The 27,430-nt window shown below is 36.9% G+C and overlaps 1 long non-coding RNA gene across 1 annotated transcript in view; it reads right to left on the reverse strand.

Moving 5' to 3' along the window:
* Positions 1-4,588: 4,588 nt before the first annotated feature.
* The window catches only part of LOC308066250, a 600,281-nt gene continuing 577,439 nt past the window's right edge, over positions 4,589-27,430 (reverse strand). The window contains exon 2 of the long non-coding RNA XR_013929085.1: positions 4,589-8,503. This is a non-coding gene — a long non-coding RNA (uncharacterized lncRNA). The remainder of the gene's footprint in view (positions 8,504-27,430) is intronic.

Raw genomic sequence — 27,430 nt, forward strand, 5'->3', positions numbered from 1 at the left:
TCACAGTTTAGAAAATTACAATCTATGTCATTGCTACTATACTAATCATACAACTGTAAGAAGAGCTGTTTCAGGAAAAGCATTTTCAAGCCAGAAAAAGGATGTTGGGGGCGTTGTCTTGAAAGGTTATTCGAGGAGGTGATGACTTTTTAATTTCCGGTCAAGTTTTAGCATTACTTTGCAGTACAACTTGCAAGAAGGATGACATGTAGTGACTACTGCAATGGTTATTTTCTCTGCCAAAGACATTTAAGGCATATATAAATAAATTATTTTCATATACTACACCAATTGTGTTAATATATTATGATGTATATTCTTAAAGCAATGATTTTTGAGACATCCAGATTCCTCATCAGAAATATTTTAATTGTCCCTTTAAACCAGAACCAGATTTCTTTATTGGTTTTACCATTAATAATGCAATTTTTTCTCTTGCAAAATTTTAAAGGAATGTAAACAGGGAGATTGGAATTGAAAGTTGTTATTTTTAAAAGCCATGATTTTTTTTTTAACTGAACACTTGAGTTCTCATCATATTTAGCATTCCTTTCTAAGAATAATGTATTTGTAGACCCAGAAATTTTCATCTCAGTGAGCAAATAGGGGAAAAAAATTTCAAAATGCTTCTCAACTTTCTGCCATTAATGTCAAGGCTTTTCACTTAATCATTTTAAAATAGATTTATAATTTTTTTTTATTTGCATTCAAATAATGTTTTATAATAACCAGTAAATACTCTTTCTACTCCTGCTGCCTCCACTTGCCTCTAAAATAATCTTTAGAGGTTTTACTTCTTTTATTTAAACTATGATTAGTTATCACAGTAACACATCAATCTGCAATTCTATACTATCAATATAATTTAGAGAACTATCAATAACAGTAAAGGGTACTATTAATTATCCTAATCTTAGTATCACCACTATTAATAACATTATTTTTCTGTATAATAAAATCTCTACAGGGAGGTGAATTTCTGTATTTTCACTTGTTCAAGTATTGTAAGAAATGACATCATGACTTCACTACATAGTCACATTTTTTAAAATGATAACTTATCAGAAAGTTCCTCCTTTACATAGGTTGGATAATTGATTTTATGTACCGGAATTAATTTCAGTAAAAACTATCTGGGAAAGAATTGTTAGTCTAGGACAAGTATAATGCTTTTGAGAGGAGCAGTGGTACTGCTTAGTTAAGGAAGCTTAGTTTTCTGTTGGAAGGAAGTTCTGGTGGAAATATTCTCTGCCACTTCCTAATGTGGGCACTTTCATAATTGTTACCGTCAGTTCACTTTATGTGGTTACTGAATGATTTGATGTAACAACCCTGTGCAGAAATGTCTGTAGTTGCACACACAGTGGAGCTGCTGTCTGCCTCCTGGCTGGTGCCACAGTGGACTCAGCCACCTGCCCTAACAACTCCATGTGAAACAACCACCCCCACCCTCACCCCCCACCCCTCCCTAGTGAACCTGACACTGACCATCTCCTTTCCATAAGCCTTTCCAGCTGCCTCATAACTTCCCTTTCCTCCCAATTTGTTACTGTCTTAAAGCAGAACATCAAATCACCACTAGCAGACTCACGCCCTCTGCAAGTCTGTTCTGGCTCAACATTTTTGTCACGCGACGGACTGGTGTTGAGCATGTGCATGTGTGTGTGCAGCACTGCAACAGTTGCTGTTGTCGGTGCATTCAGGGACAGCATGCCTAAGCCCCAGAGAATTCATAGCTCATGTAAATTAAGAAATAGATTTTACTAGGCTGTTTGATCCACTTGGGAGACAAAACAAAAATGTGACAGGCAAAAAACCATATTTTGCTAAAGCCAAGCAGTACCTAATCTCTACTCTCAAATATTTCACATTTGTAGGTATGAAATGCAGGGATGCTCACAAATTTTCTAACAGAAAGACAGCAGCATATTATTTGAAGACAGGAGCATGTTTACTTCTTCCCATATATTTCCAGAAGTAGGACTTGAATGCTCCTATGAAAAGGAATCAGATTAACTTTGAAAATTAGAATTTTGTTAAGACAAAAGCTTAGAAAATCTAGAAAAAAAAATTAAACATCTTCATCAACAACTCTAGTAGGACAATATACAAAGTTATGAATCAATGCAGATAATACTCTCTGAAATGGGAGCAACTGTTAACATTGATCTATAAATTGTAGAGATTACTTTTGAGGAGGCTCTTTGGGGAAATTAATGCTCAGTCCTGTCCTAGAATGAAAAAATGTTTGTCTTCCTGCTTCCCCTTCTTGATATTGCTAATGATGAGGTTGCGAAATGAAGCCCATTTTTACCCTTCCCCCCCAAACAAAGTTTATTAAATGATCAAAATTCATTTGCATGTTTTTTGTGTCTATATTATTCTCACATATGTTCAAAATCAACGTATTTTACAATAAATCGGATAACCATTTTTAATAAATAGAAATCCTTAAACTAAATGTTCCTTTTTCAGTGATGAAAAACAATGAAACTGAGTTGCTCTTTTCTCAAATGCAGGTCTCATCTGAGGAAGCAAGAGACTGTCTTTTCTCTGATAGTGAATTTATTAGTTGTGGTTGAAATTAGCAAATTATTGTGCTAGCACTTCAGATTAATGGCATGCTTTGTGTACTTCAGGTCATTAAACCAGTCAGCATTTTGTTATCCATGCCATCTGACAGAGAGTCACAGACAGTAATTGATCCTGCTCCCAATTACATCCACTGAAAACTGTCAACAGTGCTTTTAGTTACCAATGAAATGTGATTCACTATTTGGTAATGGAAGATATTTGTTAGAAGTAAAAAAAGTAAAAAAAATATATGACACAATAAGTAAAATTCCTAAGCATTTAATTTTGTTTTAACTCATTTTTCTTCTGTTTAATTTAAAGAAATTAATTCATCTTACAGCTGATGTGCTAGAAACGAATGGCCAGATTTTGTTTTCTGTTTACCTGTAGAATAAATGTTCCAATATCTTAATCGTTCATGAAAAGATTAATTCTGAGATTTCGTGAATTAGCAGAGACCTTCATTTAATACACTCATTGTAAGTCATCAACAAGCCATATCATCATATAGCACTTTCTACCTTTAAGGTACTTAAAACATTAATTAATGAATGGATGTTAGCGGCAGATGTTCATGTATTCTTTATCATGGGACACTGCCTTCAACACAAATCCAACTGCGTATGCAGCATTTTCTCTCATGTGGTGTTACAAAAGAGCACAAAAAGTGCTTGGAACTGCTTCAGAAGCAAGACTAGATCATATCAAAGTTGACTGCAAGGTCCGCTGAGGCAGTGTATCTTTTTGTGTGTTTTTATAATATCTTATATATTGAAATACAGAGGGTATACTAAGGCATTGATGTTTGGCTGGGATCTCTATGTGCTGTGTGTTCTATGTGCTACAAAAATAACATTTTCCAGAAGGCTTGGAAGGGCAGTATGATGGCAGCACAAATAATTTCATAAATAAGTTGTGAACCATATTCTAACAGTTAGGAATTTCTAAAAAAAGAGTTAAAATTACATCATTGGTGTTCATAGCAAATTATCTGTCCTAAACCTAGGCAGTTTTTTGGGCAAGGACAGTTAAATGCTAAGAGGTGTTATAGCTGGTGCTATACAAGTGACATTCCTGTCAGCTTTGTTTCCCCGCCTGATAACCAGCACCCCTTAAAACTGGACCACTGAAGTTCAGCTTTTAGATGAGTGTGAAGTGAGACTCAAACCCAGTCTTTTGGATACACAGCAAAAACCTTCAGCCCCACTATAACTGCACCTTTTTACAGAAATGATGTATGTATATTTGCGTTGCAATATGACTGAGACAAGATGATTTTATTTAAAACAGGCATAGTTTTCTGACTACTAAGTTCACTTTGCATGGTGTTTTCATTAGCCTGATCTCAGTGCACCTCTGTTGAGAAGCTAAATTTCCAGTGTTTCCTGTTTTTTTCTGAGGAATACTCTATTGGTTTCCTTGCCCAGCATCATCCTTTTATCATTCTCCCTCTTCCTGTCTTTTTTAAACTTCAGTTATTTCCCATGCATCCCCTTGAGTTTAGGGAGGTGTGAAATTTTACAGTGTGATTGCATTTCTGATCTTTTACCCAGATTTTGATTGAACGGACTTGAAAATATCGTGATGTAAGGCCAGAACCCAGAATTCATAGTTGAGTGAAGGTGCTGCACCCAAGGTGGCTTTTTCTCCCATCTTCATATATGCCAGAGTATGTGAGACACCTCTTCTGCCTTCACCCAGTATTTTCTGATCACATTGGCCAGTTTCATCCAAATTTGGCACTTCAGAATTTTGGAAATGTAATATTTAAATATTTATGAAAATAGATAGTTGTATAGAGGAAAGTTATCTTATTAGTGTTCCCATGGAGAATACTGCTAATAAACTCACTTCTTAGTAGATACGAGGGAATCCAATGAAATATTTGTTTTTAATTAAGAGCATATGAATAATACAATTCCTTCCTGGAAGCATTAATAAATCTGAAGGTTCAAGGAAGGTTATCTTTGATTTAGTATTTCATGACCTCAGTGGACTGCAAATGAATTTTCTGGTCATTAGCTTCACAGAGCTACCAGCTGATTTTCTCACTAATTGCCAAGTAATTTCAGCAAATCCAGTAATTGACGTTTTTACAAAAATGAGATTGTTTAAATCACTTACTTCCACATGTCTTGTCTAAATCCAGTTCCTTCCAATACTGCAAAGCATGATCTTTCATTTTTTCATCTTTGAACTTCTCCAAATGAAAAAGTTGCACTGATATAACTTGAACTGTCTTTATTATCTACAGAGTTGAAGTTTTTCTATATTAAATTGCTTATTTGGAATGTTATTTTACCTTAAAAAGGAAAAAAACCCTCAGAATCAGAAGAATTCTGTAAATCCTAGCTGAATTTGATCCTTATGTGTCCCTTCCAACTCAAGATTTTCTGATTTATTTTCTAACTACTATAAACATTTTTGCTAGCTAGTCTTGATTGTGTTAGTCAAAAACTTCAGCCATAATTCATTGTGTTAACTACATCAACAATATTTCACTGCTGAGATAATGAAATATATTTAATTTTAAATATAATAATAAATTTCATTACACACTTTATGTGGTATGTCTGTTTGTTTCCCCTGGAGGGAAGACATATCGAATATATTAAGTTCCTACAAGCTTCATGAAAACAGCTGGATAGAAAACAGCTGCTGTTAGTGAGGAACAAGCTGAGCCTAACTTATTGACTTAATGGATATGTCTGATTATAGTTTTTGCTCTCCCATTTATTTCACTTGCATGTAACATACTCTTAAATACATGCAGGGGGCTAGTGCATTATTGCCACTGTATTCAGTTGGTTTGTCCACTTTTTACTTTTGGGTTTTTTTCCACTTTCTTGTTTTTCTCTATACTCTGCCTACAGTTTCATGGTTCATCATTACCTTAGTCCTTCCACTTCAGTCTCTACCTGGATGACAGGAAGAAGCCATCCAACAGCCATCCTTCCTGAGAACTTGCATCGTTCATCAGCATCGGGTCTTTTTCCTCCCTCTGGGTGCACACTGAATAAAACCATCATCATATGAAATTACTTCTTTCTAATTAGCTATTTTTATGATTTCTTTCTAGTTGTCAGTAGAAATTTAATTTCCATATGAGAATTTATGGCATGGGATTCCAGTGCCCTAGGACAGGACCACCAGTTTCCAGTTCATTAAGCCTTTATGCCCTTGACATGTGATTCTTAAGTGTAATGAAATATACAAAATGAAAAAAAAACATTTCTGTGAGTTATCTCAATTGTACTCATATCTGTTTTACTTTGTCAATACAATGGCAGTATGTGCTGCATAGCACGTATTTCCCACAGCAGCATATTTTTGTTATCTCTTTTTTGCTAAGGCTACGGTGATTTCTCTTTTTACTGGTTTTTGAAAACATATTAATAACTTCTTAAAAATATCTCATGAAATAGTCTCTTACCATTTTTGTCCCATTTTGGCTTGCACCATGCTTCCAAAACTGGTTAAGTGCCTTCTGTGTGGGAACTGAACAACAGGGGACACAACTTCTTACCAGCACGTCAGGTGTAAGGTCTGACAAAATACTAGCAAAGTGGAATAGTGCTTCTCAATCTAAAGTGTATCTCCAGTATTCTTGGGAAGAATTAACTGTATATCCCATAGGGCTGCAGGAAACCCCCGGATAGCTTTCCTCTGATTCTGAGGATAGGGCAATAGCTGATGATGGTGATAATGGCAGTGCTGCCTCCCCTGTGCAGCAAACTCCTGCATAGTGAATAAAACCTAGAGTCTTCTGTTCAGCCTCAACTACCACTTTACTTTCCAGCAGATAGCCCCTGAGACAACACCAGAGGTCAGAAGATAGCTTATTCCAGAGACTGTTCCTAATAGGTAGCATGGACAAGACTTCACCAAGCTGAGCATCTTCTACTATACATCATCTTCCAACATCATGTTCCCGCCAGGCTTTGCAACCTCTGAATGCTCTTATGTCCTCATGCCATACCACAGAGCAGGTGGCAGATGCATTCAGTTTCATGATATGAAATAGCACCATTCTGATGGACTGCAGCACATTTGTCACATGGTTGCATACAACATAAAATGTAAAGAGTAAACAAAAAAATGCTCATCTAGAGTCAGGGGTTCCTCATGGTGGGGAAAAAAAAAAATTACCCTGAGCCAGATACTATGTAATGTGGACACAACCACTCAGTGCTGCCTGGCCTCGGTGTTAAATCCAGTCCGTAGGCCTTTTGGCACTGCAGAATCCTTTTTTCAAAATACAAAGACAGCTTCTTGACCATCATCTTTCATCCTCCATCTCTTATGCTACTCAATCTTCTTTTTTTCAGTCAGAATCCTGGTTAATACCTTCTGGATCAACCATTCTTAACCAGCAGGTATGACTGTGTTCTTCCCTTTGGGAGACTGTAATCAGTGATGAACAGACTAAATATAGATTTCTTCAAAAGAAAACATCTAAATAACAGGTTTGACCATTGTGTTTAAGAAAAAAGTGTTTAAAACACCAGGCTGCGTACACAAATATCAGTCACAGCTGAACTTCTCTATTTGGTAAAGACACCTGTCTTCTCTGCTTCTTTATCAGTCCTTCCATTCCTTTTCCGTTTTGAGTTTCACTTTTAACTGAATTTCTGTTTCTCAACCTGTTTGGGTTTGGTTTTTTTTGTCATTTATTTATTTATTTATTCTATTATTATTATTCAGTCCATTGAAAAGTAATTCAGTGAATTCAGGAGGCTGAACTAGCCTCTTCAGTGACTCATTTTCAAACTACCCTCAAATGTTTGCTGTGGGATGTTATTCTGAGTCATTGTTTTGCCTTCCCGCTTGCTAACCAATAGCTATCCTGATTTAACTCTTGAAAAATCATATTTTCCCTAGAGGAGAGAAGACTGATGGGAAATGAGTCAGGCTGGACAACTTTAGCTATAGACATCCTTTTATTTAATTAAATCAACCTATGGTCACACAATCCAAGTTTTTTTGTTTGCTCTTTTACTTATAGCTCTTTTTAAATGACCTCATTATTTAAGAAAACCACATTTTAAATAAGATAGTCTCTTTTCAGTGACTATGGTATAAAAAATCTGTAGGCTATCACACCTATTATTATATGTATTGCAGAAAAGCCTGACATTGGTTTTGTACTATCAGAAGCTACAGTTTCTCATAAGACAGTAATGATACCTCTAATAATGTTATTCATATTTATATCCAATCCTGAGGGTCTACAAGAGCTCTATCCAGATGAGTCCCTTTTTGATCTGCTTCCAAAGTGGTTCTGAATGAGAAAATCAGTCTGTTCTATTTTTCTCTCTCTCCTAAAGTGTATCAAGTGCTTACTTCTTAGAGCTATCTTTTGTATATACATATATGTATAATTTAAGAACATTGCTCATCCCTCAATAAAGGTGATCTAGATGGGGAATTTAGTTAATTTAAACTTGAGGTGTTTTTTTTCTGTAAAACTTAGTAAATCTTTTAAAAGTGAGTTGCATAAAACAGAAGATGAGTTTTTATTGTATTACTATCAGTTGCTTTTTTGAGCAGATACAGAGCTTTGACTAATTGCACTGTGTATTGATTACACTTCTGTCTGCTAAGCTCTTTCCCTCATTTATTAAAGTCTTGCCTTGTCAGATAATCTGGCATCAAAGCATTCTCTTAAGAGAAATTAAAGACCAAAGCTCTGAATTAAGTGACCACATATTTTAATGGAATAGATTATCAATGAACTGTAGAGGGATTTTTAAAGGACCGAGGACATATGTTACCATTGCCCGGGTTGGACAACCCAGGCCTGTTAGTTGAAGCTGCAGAGCAACTTTAAATTGTCCTGGGAACAAGCAGTGGGAGAAAGAAAACAAGCTATGCACAAACAAGAAGCCAGGTGCAGAGCAAGTCCTGGGAACCGTGAAATCAACACGCTCTCATCGGCACACTCTGATCAGGTGCCATGCTCACCGATCAGCGACACAGACACCCACGTGACCAGAAACCTTCATCCAATCACCTGTGTGCAAAGTCGTGTGAGTGGTCGGTTTAAGTTATAAATATGACCTGTTTGTTTAATAAAGTGAGCACGGCATGTAACCATATTGGTGTGATTGTCGTGACTTGGCCGACTCTCCACAGGGGAACCTCTTCGATGAACAGAACGGTAAATGTAGCTCCTTGGTTATACACTTCTGTGATGTATCTATGCCATTGCTTATTTAGATGTAGTTAGTAGTACAAAAAATGTCTTTGCATATCTCAAGTTTCCTTACAGTTTGTTTCTCAAGTCTCTTTACAACATGGTATAGGTTTCCTTCTTCAGTTCTGCTGTGACCTACAAATTTATTCTGAGTTGAATTTACACCAAAGGAAACCCTGACAAATAAAGAGAAGAAGCAGCAGACATGCACAGAAGGCATGCTACAAAGTGTTTGCTACTTTGAAGATGAGTTGGCAAAAGTTTTAGAAGTCCTGAGAGCCACAGCTTAAAGAATGGCAGATGCTTAATTATTTCACACAAACTAGAATAATTTCTTTGAAAACAGATAAAAACTAATTGCCCTAATCAACCTGTACAACGGTTGCAGTTTGAGTTGTATTTTTGAGTCCTTTTACACATGCATAAGTACATTCTTGTGGGTACTGGTTTTACTGCCTTCTCCTCCCTTTCCATGGAGCACATCATTTTGCCAATCTAAGACTAGGGCACACTGACAGACCAAATGTATTTGATATGATTCCTCCAGAATCACCTAGGTTGCAGGCAAATCAAATTGATGCCTTCAAAGCCAAGCATTGTTTACTCAAAGGTATGCAGCTTCGAAGACAGAAACTTGGGTCTGTCCCAAGTTGAAACCCTTCCTTGATTAAAGAAATCTATTTAGTCTAGTTTGCTTTGTCTTTGGATTATGAGAGGCAGATTCAACTTGCTATTTGTTAACAGTGTCTCTGAAATCACGAGGTAGATGCTGATCTAAGTGCAAGTCCACAAGTTTCCATTATAAACACAGAGAACCTAATGCCATTTGTAGTTATTGTGCTTGAGCTTTTCCAGTCCAGAAGACTATGGGGCTTCTTTAGGTGATGTATGGAGGACAGTCCCAGGTGAGTGCTTCAGACACACAAAAAAGAGAGCGCTAGACTCCTCAATTTAGCTGACTGATTTGAGCACCCTATGGCTGTCAGATTTTGTCATTGCAGGAGGTTGCCAGAGTATTTTGTTTCTGGCCTACTTTTGAAAACATCCGTTTTCTGTGTTAGACATCTGGGTTTACAGCGTGTCAGTACTGTAACTGGAACACAGCAACCATGTTATTTTTACACATCATGAACTTTTGAAAAGTTAGGTCCTTTAAAACATGTATCTTTTCTGCTGGATGACACTATTGATTGATCTCACCTTCAGGTACAGCCTCTATTTTAAGCCTTAGAATCATTGGAAATTAAAGTACCATCTTGGTTATATATATTATGAATCACAGTCTTGAAAAAAATAGACTCACATCTGCTCCAGGAAATGGGAGGACATGATAAAAAAAGGTGTGTGTGTGGGGGGGGGGGGGGGAAATGATGCAAAACCTCATTTAATAATTTTTAGAGTATGCCATTTGTAAGATGGCTCTCTCAAACAAGCATAGCAGGTAGAAACTTTTAAGATTAAGAGATACTGTGGGCCTAAATCTTCAGCTGTTGCTTGTGTGAATAACCTCAGGCAAACCGTATGTCCTCCACAACAATTTTAAAGGATTAATGTATTTTTAAACAACTTCTCAATGCTCACTGAGAAGTTTCTGAGATTTTCTTTCACAAAGTGGCATGCTTTTGTTAATATGAATAAGTAACTTCAAAAAGTGAGAGTGATGGCAATTGTATGAGCAGTTTTCACTTTGTATACCACAGCTCAGAGACAAACAAGCTTTATTTGTAATAGTTTATTAAGGAATTTTCCCTTTTTTCATGCAGCAAGGAAATAAAATCACAATGACACAATTGATAAATATGGATAAAACAAACTAGCAAATTCGTTAAAAATGTAGGTACATAACCATGTGCAAAACACACCTTGGAGTTGGTACTGCCTGAAATTATAGAAGCACAAAACCTGTTTTCAAACTATTGAAATATGATTTAGAATTCTAATATATTTATGTTCAAGAGAATATAATATTTCCCATGCTATTTTTTACTTAAATACAGTAGTTGATCCTTTCATCAGCTAACTTAGCCTGATAAGTGATTAAACAAGATTTTAAGTGACTTATCTCCATTTTGCTTCTCAGTAAGACCAATATCTCTTGGATGGGCAATTAATATGCCAGTCCTTCACTGTCTCTATTATTTATGCGCAGCTTTCTTAAAAACCTAAAAACCTTTTTGAGATTCACCTTTGCTCACAACATAAGAATTGCCAACCAGCTCTTCAGAAACACTGTAGGAACAACAAGTGACATGGAGTACTAGGAAGAAGAGTCATTACATAATTTCTAGGAAAAACTTTAGTTGTTCCCTTCCATTCCTGAAAGGGTTTTACACGGAGCGAAGAAAAGGTGAAATCTGAGATTAAGATGGCTTTGACAGAGCACAGAGCTGACAGCTGGTTATAGGTTGTGTTCCCAGAATTATCCTCATTGCATACCATATAACATGTTACTGCAGAGGAAAAATAAAGGTGTTTATGGAATAGAACAAGTAAGTTCCTCATTTATCCAAGACTGTACTTCACAGAAATAAGGGAACCTGAACTCCTTTAGGGTCTGTAGGCTCAAATGGAGGTGCTGCCATGATAGCCATACCAAAGGGCAGACCTTCAAAGGAATATGCTTGCTTAAAGACAAGGTAGAATGCAGGATTAATATAATGACTTCTTTTGACTCTGTAAGTCACAAGACATTGCTTGGAGAGCAAAACCACATAGCCAAAGCAGAAGGAAGTTGAAGCTGCATGTGTGCAACCTATCACAGGTGGGCTGTGTTTGTCCAACAGGACAGCTAGTGTCCCAAGTGAGCAGAGTATTTAGGTACAAGCTTCATTTTGTATGAAAAGCAAACTTACATACATTTTGCATATAAAAGTAATCACACTGTAGTTGCAAGGGTAGAATGATTTGAAGCAAAATAAGTTCTTAAGAGCTACGCTGGCTCTGGTCCAATATAAGCATTTAGATCAGATAGAGGCAGATTGGACAGAAAAGTCCTCCTACAGAGACAAGATAATAAAACCTGAAAAGACTAACATTTAAATAGCTTTTTTTCTGATTCACCACATAAACAATAATTACAGGGAAAGTCAATTGTATTAGACTTGCCTAAATCTGTAATGGTTTGCAAGAGGGAACCATAGCATCTGGAAAGGAAGAAATTACTTATACACTTTAAGCAAAATAGAAGCAGATAGGAATCAGCAACAAAAATTTAAAGAATGCAAACTTTCTTCTGAGATACTACTTTCTCCTGTATATCTTGCCTTTACTTGTATACCTGACTTGCCAGAGGCTTATCCTAAACAGCATCTAAACTGACAGGCAGGTGAACACAATAGACTCAGGGTATCAGTCTTATCTCTCTGTGGTGAGATCCTACAGCCAGGGAGTGCTGCAGCTCCCTTCTGGTCTGCACAGTGCTGTTGCCTTTCCCTGGAAAGCAAAGCAAGGAGCAGAGTGGTGTAGTGCTGAGTGGCACCCAACACAGCACGAGGGCACAGATAGGAAGCACACCTCAGCTTCAGAGTCAGAAGCAGGCTTGCATCCCACATTTCAGAGATGCACAAATAACAAGGAGAAGAAGATATTAAGCAGATGAAAAGTTTTATTTACAAAGAATTCTTCTCAAATCTCCAGGGCATGGCTTTTAAAAACTTTCTGCCGTATACTAACAGTGTTCCCAGGGAATTCGCTGAAATTTTGCTACTGATTTCAGTGAAAGCAATGTTGGGCTAAAGCTGATCACTCATAAAATCTGTGTGATGTCCACTGGTATCTTGACTAGATTACTCTCATTTTCCAACATACTACATACTCTGTGTTTCTATGCTTTGCATTGTGGTTAAGGAAGTCACTGCTTTTCCGGGTGGCAGGATTTCCTCAGGATTTCCAATAATGTATCAACTGTAACATTCCGTTTAGGAATGTTAGAATTTGTTAGAATATGGAAGCTGGACTGAAGAAAGATTGTTAATAGTATGAAACTGTACTATAGCATAATTGTGTATTTAATTTCTAAGGTAATGTATTTTATTAAGGATTTAAAAATATTTTTTTAGCTTATAGTAAGCAACAAGAAATCAAGATGTTAAGTAAGTTCTCTATTCTTCAGAGAGATTAATATTTTTCTTCTCCAGATTTTTTTGCTTACATAAGGCTGTAAAGTATTTAGGACATAAGGTAGGTGACCTACCCCCCAGTATGAATCAGTATTGTACCATTAAAAACTATGTCTTCTAATATTTCATGCTACCTTACCCAAGAAGCCTCCACATATTTGCCCCCATATAGAACTATTTTGAAATGGAAGACTAATTAGCATCACACTAGCCAGTTCAGGACTGTAATGAATCTGACCTCATTTACCTTCTTCACTTTATGCTATGTATATGAATTACTAATCATATCATAATTGAAATATATTAAATTTTAGAAAAGCTACTTTTGTTTCATGTATGCGGTTTAGATGGTGATTTATTGCACTTATTTGTTCTTGGGGGTCTCGATTGATATTTTATTATTGAACAGAGGAAACAATGTTACAAGACCATAAGCAATCTCATACATGTCAGTATGTTTCTGAATATTTCTTCAGTGAGAGAACTGTTCTCAAAGTAGGAAACAGAGGTTCCCCCCAGACGAGGAACTATGCAGAGCATATTTGTTGACTGCAGAGTCTCTGACTGAAGTGTGCCAGTTCATTTAAAAATAAAAGGCAGAACTCTTGATTATCCTGAAGAAAAATGTGATCCTAAGCTAATGATAATCAAGTCAATGTCCAACACTGATGTTTGTACGAATTATCTTATATTGATGTTTCCATTGCTGTTACTGCTGCTTACAAACCTCAGTTCCTCTGAAACTATGCATTACTTTATGTTACATCACACTATGTTGTGTGAAACTGAGATACACACCACAGCTATTCACACACTATGAAATTACTTCTTATATAGCTGTGGTGACTGGGTCTTTTCAGGGTAATATGCTAGATCACTCAATTCCTTTCTCCAATGATGAATTCTGTTTTAAAATCCAAAAAAATCAACATAGTTCATGAACCCAGTGTATGCAAGTACATACTGTGCTCCCTGTAACCATATCCATAAAACTATTCAAAACACAGAGCTGAGTTTACGTCATCTCTATGAACAAATAGTAAGTGACAAGTCTGTACTCAGTGGTAAACATTCCTAAAGTCTCCTGGCTAAAATGAACAGATGATTGAGGCAAGGTACATGACAATATCTTCATTTTCTGAACTATCTTTCACTCACACTAACAATTAATTAGGACATGGAAAGCAAATAATAAATTACTTTCCTATATTGAAAATTATCATTCTTTCCTCATGAACTGTCAGCTTGGGGCTAATTTGAATTATTATGAAATGATGCCCTGTTTATGGAGCAGGCGGTCACTGCTGATTCTATGTGATGACTTTCAGATGACATATTCTGAGCCTTTCTGTAATTTAAAACTCAAAGAAGTAGTCTGTAAGTCATGTGTGCCTGGCAGTGATCATTATGTTCAGAGAGGTTTTAATGATACAGATGACTACATCACTATTTTGTTTCAAGGATGTTTTCTTTTACATAAGCTATCCTTAAAGATAAGAGTATACACTTTTATTTGTAACAAGTGATCATGGTGAAACTGCTAAGTAGAGAAGCTAACTGCAAGATATTTATTACATCCATTGGAACTTTTAAAAAAACATATAAATGCAGTCAAATCTCTGTTGACAGAAGTTGTGTGTCTAATGCTCAGAAAAAAAAAAAAAGAGAAAACAGGTTCACGTTTATCTTATTTTCCTCATGCCAAAGCAGCAATATATTTCAAGATATTATTATTATTTGAGATGGAATAGCTAAATGCAGTGTTTTTTATGAGAGAAAAATTGGAAAGTGTGCCAAAGATACACACAGATGATACTATTTATTTTAAAAGCACCAGAAAATGTTTACACAACAGTACAGTTCCAAAGTCTGACTTTTATTAAATAGTCATAATAATGATAGAAAACTCAGATGAGTACTCTACATTTGAAAGCATAGTAAATAGCTTCAGTCTTCCCGTCTCTGCGGAGCTTTACCTACACCTCAGGGGAGGTCCAAAAGGAAGCGTTTTCGTATAATGAAAGTACCTACTAAGGAAAAACTTCCTGGAACTATACTCGCTGTGTTCACACCAAAGATATAAGTAATGATTAAAATCTTTAGTGTTTGTATATTAACACATTTTCTCCTGCTCCTGAAATCCACATTGATATTGCCAAATTGGCTCAGGCTACATTAACTGGGCTTCCTGTATCTTATGATACAGTTTTGATTGGTAGACAGGTATTTATTTTTTTCTCCCCAGAACCCTGTCTGCTGAAGTGCAAGAATAAAGAGTATTACTTGACAAGATAGTTTAGTGTTGGTTTATTTGTTTATTCTTCATTATTCTAGGTGTATGGATCCATCCATTATTTACTGAACCCCATCTGAACACAGAATTGTTCATTCTCTCATGAGCTTTTCTAAATGCTTGCCAGTGCATCTGGTGCATTTTTTAAAGATGCTAATGAAATTATCTGCACAGTCCTTCTGTGAGGTAACTCCATTTCATACATGAGAAATTATCATAAATAGCTTAAGGCCAAAATTATCCAAAGTATCCATTCTTCAGGGTGCTCATTTGAAACACACAGATGTGAGTTTTTTAGAATACTTAGTACTTTGATAGCATTTGTATGCATTTTACATCTTTACATGATGAAAGTGGAGCTCGTTCTTTTCTGCCAAACAGAGCTAAGGTGTGTTCTTTGAGATACCCCAAACCACATACTAACAGTCTGGTTTAAATGACCTGTCCAGCCTCTCACGCAGGCACTCAGTGGCAGAAGCCAGGAGACCCTCCACTCCTCTTGGCCATCGCTCTTTCCCCGCACCCCCCCCTCCCCCCCCACCCCTTGTTCACTGAGCTTCTGAATGGATGCAACAGACATAATCAGACTACTAACTATGATTCTTGCCCTAGTAATTCCCTGACCATTATTTCCTTTCTTTTTGTGCTTCATATTTCATAAGGTCAGGATCTTGTTGAGAGGGGTGATCATATTCATGATCACATAAATATATTGTGTAATAAATATTTCTGTAATAATTTGTCTGACACTCATTCTGTGAGTGTGTAGTCCTCAATGGGGGAAAAAATTTCAGAGCTGTCTCTGTTCTCAGACTCTCCTTTTTCCCTTCATCTTCAGTTCGACTGTTTTGGAGTGGTGAAGGAGACCATCATGGTCCTGTAAGTGTGCTCTCTTTTTATTCCACTTTAAGGATTTACTTGAAACCATCTCCCTTTCAGCCTCTTATCTTCGACCCCATCCCTTCTGCATCATTCCAACCTCCTTTTCCTCATATTCCTTCTTCTTAGCTCTTTGTTCTGCTCTTCCTCTCTCAATCTCCAAACCATCCCAGCACCTTTTCCTGTTTCCTGTCCTCCTTCAAAATCCTTCTTCCATTGCCTAGCTATCCAACTCTTCTCCCTTTCTCCTGGATGACTAAGCTCTTGTTATTCAGCACACCCCTCCCTCCTGAGGGTGCCAGCTCTCCTCTGAACACGCTGCTGATCCATGGCACTCCAAAGCACTTCTGGGACAGTGTTGATAATTCTTAGGAGGGCACATTAACACCTGGTCAGGTCTGGAATTTTTTTCTTACACATTCTTAACTCCAGCCACCTGTGACCATGTCCTCCTCCTTCCCCTGGGTCACCACCCCTCCTGCTCTGTACTGTAAGTGCTAGTTTGGTTAGTACAGCCTCACAGGAAGAAATGCACATAGCACATTTCCTGGAAGAAGTGGGAGGAAGAGATGGAGGAGGAGGTGGCGTCAGGCACTTAAAAGGGAAGGGCACCAAGTGCTGTTTCTTCAGGGAACTAGACCATCCGTATCGTTACACATGTTCACCAGCAAATATGTCTTCTCTTTCCACTTAGTAACTTGACAGAATTGTCATATGCCACTAGCTCCAGCTCTCAACAGCTGGAGTAAATGAATACACTCAGGTTTCCAACAGTGGTCAGCAGTGGCCTCTGTGAAACCAAGCAGCCCTGCTTTCCTGCAAACTTTCTGGAATCAGATGCTTCTTGCGTTCCCCCTGTTGCTACACATTACTGTCGCAACAGCCTAGATATAGTCTATATTCCCAGTCCAAGCTAGTGCACACAAATGACCTGAGTGGATGGATCACAGCAGGCAGAGCAGAACATTAATTGCCACCTGCATATTGTAATTTGTAAAAAGTTTATCTGTTGCCCCAGTTTGGGAGAACATTAACAAAAATAACAAATTATGGTTATTTTATTATACTTAATAAAATCAGAAAGCATGACATCCTTCAAATGAAAAAAATCTCTGCTTTAAAAGTGTTATTAATATAAAGAATCAAAATATATTCCCTAATCTCTTTCTGGGTAAAAGCGTATATAAACTGATATTTCCTCAGCAAATTCTCTCTTTAGTAGGCATAGCATGGAAAATTCCAATCTGAGCGGTACATTAAGTTTGACAAGATTAAAAGTAATTACAGAGTGAGTCTTTTAATGGAAACCAGCACACATCCCTAAGTACAGGCTTTACTGCTTACACCACCTGTAACAAACAATTTTTTTGTATAAGCATAAAAACCAAATTGTTGCTGATTTGTACCACTAGAACACTTTGAACTTTTTTATTTTTCTAATACATCATGCACATAAGATTTTACATAAAACCATTTAAGAACTCTTTACAGCAACATTTTTTACTTCGATAGTAGAAACATTTTTGAGTAATAAAGTACATGTAATTTAATAATAAATGGGGAAAAGCAAGAGAAACATGTTCTGTTAGTCTAGGTGCATGCTTTTTTTAAATAAGATACATTACACTGAAATCACACAGAAACAGCTTGTCAGTAGGCGCTAATAGAGCTATTTATCACTAACAATATTGCAGCTGTTATCTGCACAATGGTCAGAGACATAATAATTATTACAGGATGCAGAACCACCTCTCTTGATGAGAAGAATGTAGGTGAAGTCAGTTTGCTTTTTGCTTTGCAGAAGTTCCCTTGCTGTGAAAGAAAGCCATAAACCTACAGGACGAGTTTATCAGTATCAAAAGATGTTGACTACTTCAAGGACAAGGTGAGGATGGCTTTGGTCTAATTAGCTGATTTATTTAAACAAGCTATGAAATAATAATGTATGACTAAAAGGTTGCAGAATTCTCTCAAACCACACATTCAGATCTTAGCGGGAGTGTCTGAGCAGATCTTTCCCTGAGTTGCCTTGAAGACCTGAGAGGCTAGAAGGCATCCTTCTAAGCACTGTGGCCAGGATTCAAAATGATCTCAAACTTCCTATAGTTGCTTCAAAAAGAACATGAGATGCTATCAAGAGTGGTCAGCCTGCAGTCACTTGTTTGCACACAGATGTTTATCAGCACATGGCTCTTACCATGGAGCCACCTCTCAAATCGATTTACACTGCTCTTCTGCATCTGTTTTCATTTTCAGTAATATATGTGAGCATAAAATTCTATTAGCCAGTCTCAGTAATGCTTTACAACCATTTTTCAATGATGGTATTAATGAATGCAGGAAATACAAGCATGCAAAGAACTGTAGTCCTATTTTTTTCTTTTGAAAAAATAAATTCATAGAACTGAATATAATAAGGAAACAATATTAAACGAAAATCAGAAAACAAAGGATACTTTTATGATTCAGTCTGCACTAGTACAGCTTTGTTAAGGACAAGGATATGGGGATGTTAGTTCATACACATTCAAAACAGAGACAAATTTATATTATACTTGTACTGGAATGTTGGAGTTACCCATTTCATTCTCTCCAGCGAGTGAGAATGAAATAAAGGAAATGCTTTAGAAAGAAAAATTATGACCTACCCAAACGCCTTACTTCAATAAAATATTTATGTGCCAGAAGCAAATATAGTTGAACTATGCTCTTTTACATTTTTTATGTCTGACTTTTTTCACTCTAGAGGCATGAGCACACTATAGAACAAGTAATTATGTTATGTTTTGAACAGTTTTGGATAGATAAAAGAATGGATAGGCATAAACACAACTATGGAATCATTTGGGTTGGAAGTGACCTTTAAAGATACCTAGTCCAACTCTCCTGCCACAGGCAGAGACATCTTCAACGATCAGATTCCTCAAACCTGAACTTGAACAATTCCAGAGCTTGGGCATCCATTGCTTCTCTGGACAGCCTGTTCCAGTGTCTCACCACACTCATTGTAAAAGATGTTTTGCTTATATCCAATCTAGTTCTACCTTCTTTTACTTTAAAACCATTGCCCCTTGTCCTGTTGCTGCAGGCCCTGATAAAAAGTCTTTCTCCATCTTTCTTATAGGTCCCTTTTAAGTACTGAAAGGCAGCAATAGTGTTTGGCTGGAGCCTTTTCTTCTCCAGGCTGAACAGCCCCAACTCAATCGGCTTTTCCTCACAGGAGAGGTGTTGCATCACTGATCATTTTGGGGGCCTTTCTCTGCACCTGCTCCAACAGGTCCACGTCTTGTACTGTGGATCCCAGAGCTGGAGACCGTTCTCAGGTGCGGTCTCACAAAAGCACAGTAGAGAGGCAAAATCACCTCCCTCAACCTGCTGGTCAGGCTTCTTTTCATGCAGCCCAGGATACGGTTGGCTTTCTGGCCTGCAAGCGCACATTGCCAGCGGATGTCCAATTTTTTTGGCACCAGTATCCCCATGTCCTTCTCCACGGGGCTGCTCTCAATGTGTCCATCCTCTATCCTGCACTGATATTGGTGATTTCCTTGCAGGACCTTGCACTCGGCCTTGTTAAACTTCATAAGGTTGACACTGGCCCACTTCTGAAACCTGTCAAGCTCCCTCTGGGTGGCATCCCTTCCCTCGAGCACATCAACTGCACCACACAGCTTGGTGTCACCAGCAGACTTGCTGAGGGTGCATTCAATCCCCCTGTAAGTGTCATTAATAAAGTTATTGAACAGTGCTGGTCCACATACAGAGCCCTGAGGGACACCATTTGTTACTGATCTCCATTTGGGCATTGAGCTGTTGACTGCAACTCTTTGAACAGGCACCTAGTCAATTCCTTATCTATTGAATAGTTTGTCCACTAAACCCATATCTCTCCAAATTAGGATGTTGTGTGGAGACAAAGTGTTGTGTGGACTAGAAAGTAATAGCTTACAAAAATAAGAGTTCAGAGTAGGTTGTTGATATATAAAAATTTTCATTTTAACTTTAAATCAATATAGATGTAAAATCCTAAAAAGGTCAGTTTTTCCCAGTTCTAGGTAAAGATTCAGTAGGTCCATTCCTCATGGTTACTTGGTCTAAGTAGCAAAAATAGTTAATCAAACTAGTATTAGTTAACTGTAAAAATAATGATGTATGAATGCAAAGTGACAAAATTCTCTCAAAACATAGATTTGCATGCTCTCAGGAGTGACTGAGAATATCTTTCCTTGGGTTGCCAAACCACTGCTATGCCATTAAATATATGCTGCTTCTGACTGAGGCCTGAAAGGACTGTGAATTAGTCTTATTACTATGAATAACAAAGATTGCACTGCCTGCACTGAAGAGTTCATCGAGACTTTCTTGCCCAGATTTTGCCTTCCCTTCTCTACAGCTATACAGTGCTTCAGGCAGTCACTGCCCTTCAGCTGCTGTGTGCATTCCTGGGCTATAAGGGCTACAGAAATTAAAAGACTTCCGATAGAAATGCCCTGCATAAATGTGCTTGTTAATGACACCTACTAGCAATCCCTCACCCTGCAATTTTGGGAAGGAATGTGGATTCTAATTTGGGAAAAAGGCCTATTCATACTCGTTTCACTACTGAAACAAGAATCAGGTCTGAAAAGCTCAGACTGTTCATTATATATCATGGCTAATGGAAACTACTGTCATTCCTTTGATCAAAAGCTCAGGTTTTGATTCAGTTTCTGTTCATAAGAAATGACACAAGAAACCAGAATTTGCATTTCTGGGGTCCACATATCTGGTAAATATGTCCGGTTCCCAAATTTAATTCCAAGTGCCTCTTTATTTAAACAGGAATAAACCCACATTTTGCCTAAATCTTCCATACAACACACACATGTGGCTGTCACCACTTTAACTATCAAAAAACCAGAAATAACCCATCAATCTTACCTGTCTCTTCTGGAGAAACCTGGTGTTTTGCACTCCTTTCCCAGAAGGAGACCTGCCCAGGGGAAAGGGACAAGCTGGGCTTTCAAAGAGACTGGGAAATGGATAATGAATATAAATCTGTAAGAATTATGAAAAATATTAATAAGTGTAATAATAGGGAAGATACAATGTAAATGAGCTTGAATTCTACAAGGAAAAAAAGATTCGGAACAATGGTTGAGATGGTCTGAGGATTTTTTTGGCCACTTTGGATTGTATATCACTGCGCAAAAGAAGAATTTCTTTTGTAGGAAATCTACAAATATCTGGATCAAACTGCTGCAATCTCATTAGACATGAGAAGAGATATTTAGTCTGATCAGGAGAGAAATCACAGTAGTAATAGAGTTTACGATAAAATAATAAGCACAAAAGAGATTTTTTTCAGTATTGTACATGTGGATTAACTAATTAAGACGAGGTTTGGAATTATGTTTGAGCAAATTACTACTCACTAAATCAAACTTCTAATACAGATGGCTTGGAAGATAGCTACTACAGTCAAATACTGCTTTCAGTTCAATAAATAGGTATGCTTTTGTAATGCATGAAAATGGCTTGCATTTTTAGAATTTATATTTAGGAAAATTAGAAGAAGTAAAATAGATAAAATTTATCACAAGGTTTTAAAATTAAGCTATCATGTAGCTGAGTTAGGAAAATTGTTTTCATAGTAAGTAAACTTTAAATCAATATAGATGTAAAATCCTAAAATTAACTCTAAGAAAACCACATATTTGAAACTTTATTGCGATCAAAATACAGCGACATTTTTAGGTTGTATAAAAAGTGATGAATACAGAATAAGGCAAACAGGAAAATGAAGAACAATTAGATAAAGATATTTTGAAAGCAATATAAAGTTTTCAAAGTTTGAATGACTGAAAAGATCATAGCATAATTCAGGTTGGAAAGGACCTCAGGATGTCTCTAGCCCACCTTCCTGCTCAAAGCAGGGTCAGTTCTAAGATCAGGCCAGGTTGCTCTGAGTTTTATCCAGGCAGGTCTTGAAAAGATGGAATTCCAAGGATGGAAACAGCATAACCTCTCTGGGCAATTTGTTCCACTCATTAAACTCATAAAGGGTCATGAAATGGGCAGTAAAGTAAGATGTTACTGGTTACAAAAGAAAAATAAAGAGAAAATATTTTCTTCCTAGTTGTCCTCTAGTCATCAGAATACTACTCTGTGGATATCTGGGAGGTAAATTGCATTCCACAGCCATGACTGCATTTCAGGTAACCAAGGTGTTTAGAAGTTTGATTTGTTTATAGTTGTAATAAATGCATCAGGAATCCACTCACGAATTATGTAGTCTTGAGTCCAGTCAGTCCTTACGTAGTACCTCATTTGGACCAGTACCTATCACAACATGTGGAGACAAAGATTTAATTTTTCACTTTCATGTGTAGTTAATCTTTTCTGTTATTGTGATGAATGTGGCTTTTATAGTGAAAGTTTCAGTCTTTCTGTCCTTTCATATTTTGCATTTTGTAGCTAGGGCTTGTGGGTGGGATTACTAAACCAAGAAAAGAGTCTGGCGGAAACTTATTCAAGATAGTTTTTCATTTCAGTGAACTGTGAGTTTCACTTCCATGTTCTTGCAGACATGAGTTTTTTTATTTTATTTTTTTGTTAGGGATGTACAAGAGGCATGTGATTATAATCTTCAGCTACAAAATGCATTATTGAAAATATCATGCAAACCCTTTCTTTTTAAAAGTATATTTCACTGAAATTACCCTTCAGCAGTTTCAGTAATGCTATAATTTTTATTAAAAAAAATTATCCATTTGAAGAACTCTGCTTGAATCCTATGGTAAGATCCTGTTGTAAAAGTAGACCATGGAGCAAAATGGCAGTACCAGCTCAGGACCCAAAATTTGACCCAGCCTCTATCTTGTCTCCAGCTCTAGTCAGTAATGGATGCTTAGGGAAAGAAAAAAAAAAAAAAAAAGAAACACTTACAGAGATTCCTCCTCTGAGGAGTTTCGTAGTCCGAAGAAAGGTATGCTGATAGATAAGGTTTTAGAAAGGGAGCCAAGGGAATAATTAGATTCACGATGAATATATTCACCCATGTTGTGCCATGTGGTGCATCCAGGCACCGAGATTCTGCTCATGTCTGCATGTTGATGGCTGCAAACACCACCTTTCCTTCCTTAGAATACACAAAGGTAAAAAAATGGCATCAATCAATTTGACATTGGGGACAACAATACAAAAACAGATAGAGAAATTAAAACCATGAGTTGATAGTCTAAAAAAAAAGAAGAGCTCATCTGCCTGCCAGGCTAATTCCTGTATAGCTAGATCTACACTAACAAAATGGGCTATTCAAACATCATCTATACTGTTTTGTTGTTATCATGCTCCCTGGCATAGCTCTGGCCTCTAACAACCAGAAGTAGCCTCAGAAATGCCTGGACCAAGTCCCTGGGACACCATTGGTCAAAGATTTGCCCTGGGAGGCAGTGTGGAAAAGGCTGCTCTTCCTCTTCTGTTTATTTGCTTAAGAAGTCTTCTCTTTTTTTTTTTTTCTTTTTTCTTTTTTTTTTCCTTGAGGAAAAGAACTGTCTTATGCTACCTGCTTCATCTACTTTACTGCACAGGCAGATGCAGGCTGTCAGGCTGGTGTGCTCATGAGGTTTGTGCATGGCTTTCTCGTTGCAGCAAAACAAGAAACAAGGATTCTCCAGGGGCATGGAAGGTGGGTGGGGGGCAGGGGCAGTCAGGCAACTCAGCTATCAGGTACCCCTGGGCTGGGGGTTACAGCATAGACACAACCATTCCCCACCACTGGCAGCCACCTCCGGCTGGAAGAAGCCTGAGAATGAAGAATCAGGGAGAAATGCCTGGTAAAAAGGCAAAGCACAAAGTGACAGTGGTAGAAAGTGAAGTCTCTGGTTTCAGGGTCAGATAATCCACTATCTGTACAATAGAACTTGACCTACATTTGGCACAGCAGTTCATTAAACCGTCGTAGCTAATGTCACAGACTTCACTCTCTGAAGTGGTGTTGCCATGACCACTTCCCTTGATAATTTATTCCACGGTCCAGTAGCTTTTGCTGTTTTTTTCAAAATGGAACTGTAAATTAGATAGCATTAATGCACAGACTTGTGTATGCTTATTCCGGATGGGAATTTCTAACCGGGGTGGTGGGGCTTTTGTATTTGAGTCAGAGTAAAGGTTCCTATAGTGAAACATGAATTAATTTTTGATAGCTAAAAAAAAATAATAGTACATTCATTTCTGTATGATAGATTTAATTATGCATTTTCTTTCTTTGTAAACGACTGACAAGTAAATTTGTAGTTATTATTCAAAGCCCTTAACTGGTTTCACCAATAATTATTTTTTACTCTGAAACAAGAAAATTAGGAGACCTATCTGTGATTTAATAAGTGTCTGCCTCATTTTAGACATCTCTGGGGACAGCTGCTTCCATGAGGTCACTGTTCAATGATATATATTTAAGTAGCTTATTGATAATGAAAATCAACTGAACACTTATTTTATATTGAACCGTGCAACTATTCAGACAAGTATGTGTGTGTGCACGTTTGCACATGCATGCACATGGTTGCAAATTTTACTTTATTAACATCTGTCCTCCTCACACACCACAATTAATCTGGCTGTAATAACTAAATAAATATATAAATCCATGATTAAGTTTTGTCCTAGTTCACTAGAATCCTACAATCACGAGTTACTATTGTGTTCAGACAGATAGAACTTGAAAGGTATGGCAGGGGGAATAACCCAAAAGCAAGTGTCTTTTAGCATTTTGGTGAGGCTGGAGAGAAGAATGGCCTTCCTGAGTCACCGAGTCCAGCACCTCGCTCTCAGAGGCAGTAGGGCTGTATGACATTCTTTCACAAAACAGTAAAAATTTTTTGGCCCATAACTTCCATATGTTCCAAAAATGAGTAGTTTTGTTATTAATTTTCTAGTTTCTGGAGCAGTTTGCTCTTGGTTAAATGTTGCTTGGTTTTCTGCTGTGCTACTCCTGGCTCTTAGTGCAAAGATTTTCTTCCCTTCCTATTGTTTTTGTTCATATATATTTTATGTAATTGTGATATCTCCTTTCAAGCTGCATTTGATAAAGCAAAGAATGAAGCTTTTTTAATCTCCGTATAGAAAATATTTAATTCTTCTTATCTGCTTAGCAGTCTTTTTGTATTCCTGTGCAATTTTAAGATCATTCTTGAACTGAATTATACATAGAATTGAGACCATTTGAGGGTGTTGCTACTTTCATGGCCCCGAATCATCTTGTAATAAGCTAGTACTTTTTCATTGTATTTTTGCTTAGATCCAGTTAAGCTCCTGACATAAAAAAAAAGTTTTTCATGTCAGAATATTTTCCAGAAATAGGATATAGATAGAATATTTTCCAAAAATATTTTCCAGAAATAAGAACTTGCATTTTATCTTGCTGAATTCCACCTGAGAAATAACGAATCTGGCTCAAAATGCATTGAGAACTTTGACTCTCTTTAAGGATTACAGTTAAGCAAGACTGTACGCACCTGGAAGGAATTACAATATATTCATTTTAGTGGGGTGTAAAAATTACATGAGTTTTAATTGCTTGACTGATTTAGCTTTCAATTCTGATTTTTGATGAGTTTATGACGCTGAAAGTATCTGCCTTTGTCTGTTACCTGACAATAGCTGCATGATGAGCAATCTGTCTGTGAACAGTCTTTCTCAGTCCATTTACCGTTGTTGTTCCAAACATGCCCCTATGCAAGAAGCCCTAGGTAATAAATTGTACTTATGTTTCATGTTTGCCCCTAAACAAAATGACACAAAAATCTAGGAACAGATGCAATATGAAATATTATTCAAAAATAAATATATTATTGACACTCCAACTGTTCTCTAACACAAGCAAGCCTTTCTTGAGAAACAGACATTTAATCTTGGTACATTTAAGGTTGAAAGGGTGAATCCAAGATTTAACCACGATAAGCAAGGGGAAAGAGCTGTACTGGAGTTTTTATATTCTTTCCCACAGCAGTGAGCACAGATGCAGAACTCAAGGGGGAAAATGGAAAGTACAAGTTTCTGCTGTCTCAAATAGGAATTCTGTCCTGAAGGAGTAATCAGAAGGAAAGTTGCTTTAATTTTTATATACTTGGTACTCCAATATAAACCATAAAATAAAATATTATATGAAGTATTCCTTTATAAACTTTTCTTCATTTTGCTACTGTGCTGTTTTTTTATTTTCATAACTGTCATATTATTTCCTTATCACAACAGGGGAAAAAATCCGATAAAGTGTATTATGCTATATCATTTTTTGTCCCCATTTTTACTAATGGTAAGAGTTTTCTATTTATTTTAATAGGACGGAAAAGAGACAGTTTTAGTTCAAACTGAAAGGGAAGGTGGCAAAGAAAGCACAGTGCTTCTTTTACAGGAATGGGGTCTATGACTTGCACGAGACGATGTGACATCAAGGGAAGACCCCCCCTAGTTTAGTCTGAAACAGCACTGCAGCCTTTGGATGTGGTGGCTACACAAAATTTCCTGAAACAATAGCATGAAATTGTGTACTGTGGAGCTAACTCTTGGAGAAATGGGGACCAGCACAGTTAGTAATCTTGGGGAAATTTTATCAGGCATGGATGTAAAGAAAGACTCTTTGAAAGTCTCCATTGAGAAACAGATTACATCATCACTGAAGTAAAAGAAACAGCTCCCACTTCAACTGTCAAGAAGAGCAGGCGTTTTTGGCCAATTTATGTATTGTTAAATGTTTTCCCATGTAAAAACCTAACCTTTATTCTTTAGAACTTCTTGATAAAACTTGATGTGATGTTTTTATAAGAAAATCAGTAAGGACTACCTAGAGTAAAATCTAAATGTAGCTTTATTATTTTTTTTCTGAATTTCCCTCACCTTGTCAATAGACAGTTCTTTCTGCCTGAAAGGGATGTTTACAACTTTAAGGGTTTTCATCTTTCCATCCTGACAGATTTTCTATCAGGGGACATCAGCTGAAATTCTCCTAGGAGCCACTTCTTGTCAATTTAAAAAAAAAAAAAAACAACATACAGAATACAATCACACCCATCCAATCAAGGAATAGAAATAATTTACATAAACAGTCAAACACAGAAAAGCTCATATTTCAGGTATTTCCAAGGAAGAAGCCTAGAGAATCCAAGAATAATCCTCTTTCTTCTTCTCTCACCCTTTCACCATATCACTATCATGTCAGAAAAAACCCAGACACCTAAAAAAAATTCATATGCATTTAAGAAAATATTTATTGTTAATCTTAAATTCTTTAAGAGGGATACACTGGAGTGTCTCATTCATCACACCACTGAGGTCTTTTTGCAAAAGAAAACAAATTCATATTCTCCTTCTACTTAAATCTACTCTCAAGAC

Source organism: Falco punctatus, assembly GCF_963210335.1.
Source record: "Falco punctatus genome assembly, chromosome: 6".
Lineage (NCBI taxonomy): Eukaryota > Metazoa > Chordata > Aves > Falconiformes > Falconidae > Falco > Falco punctatus.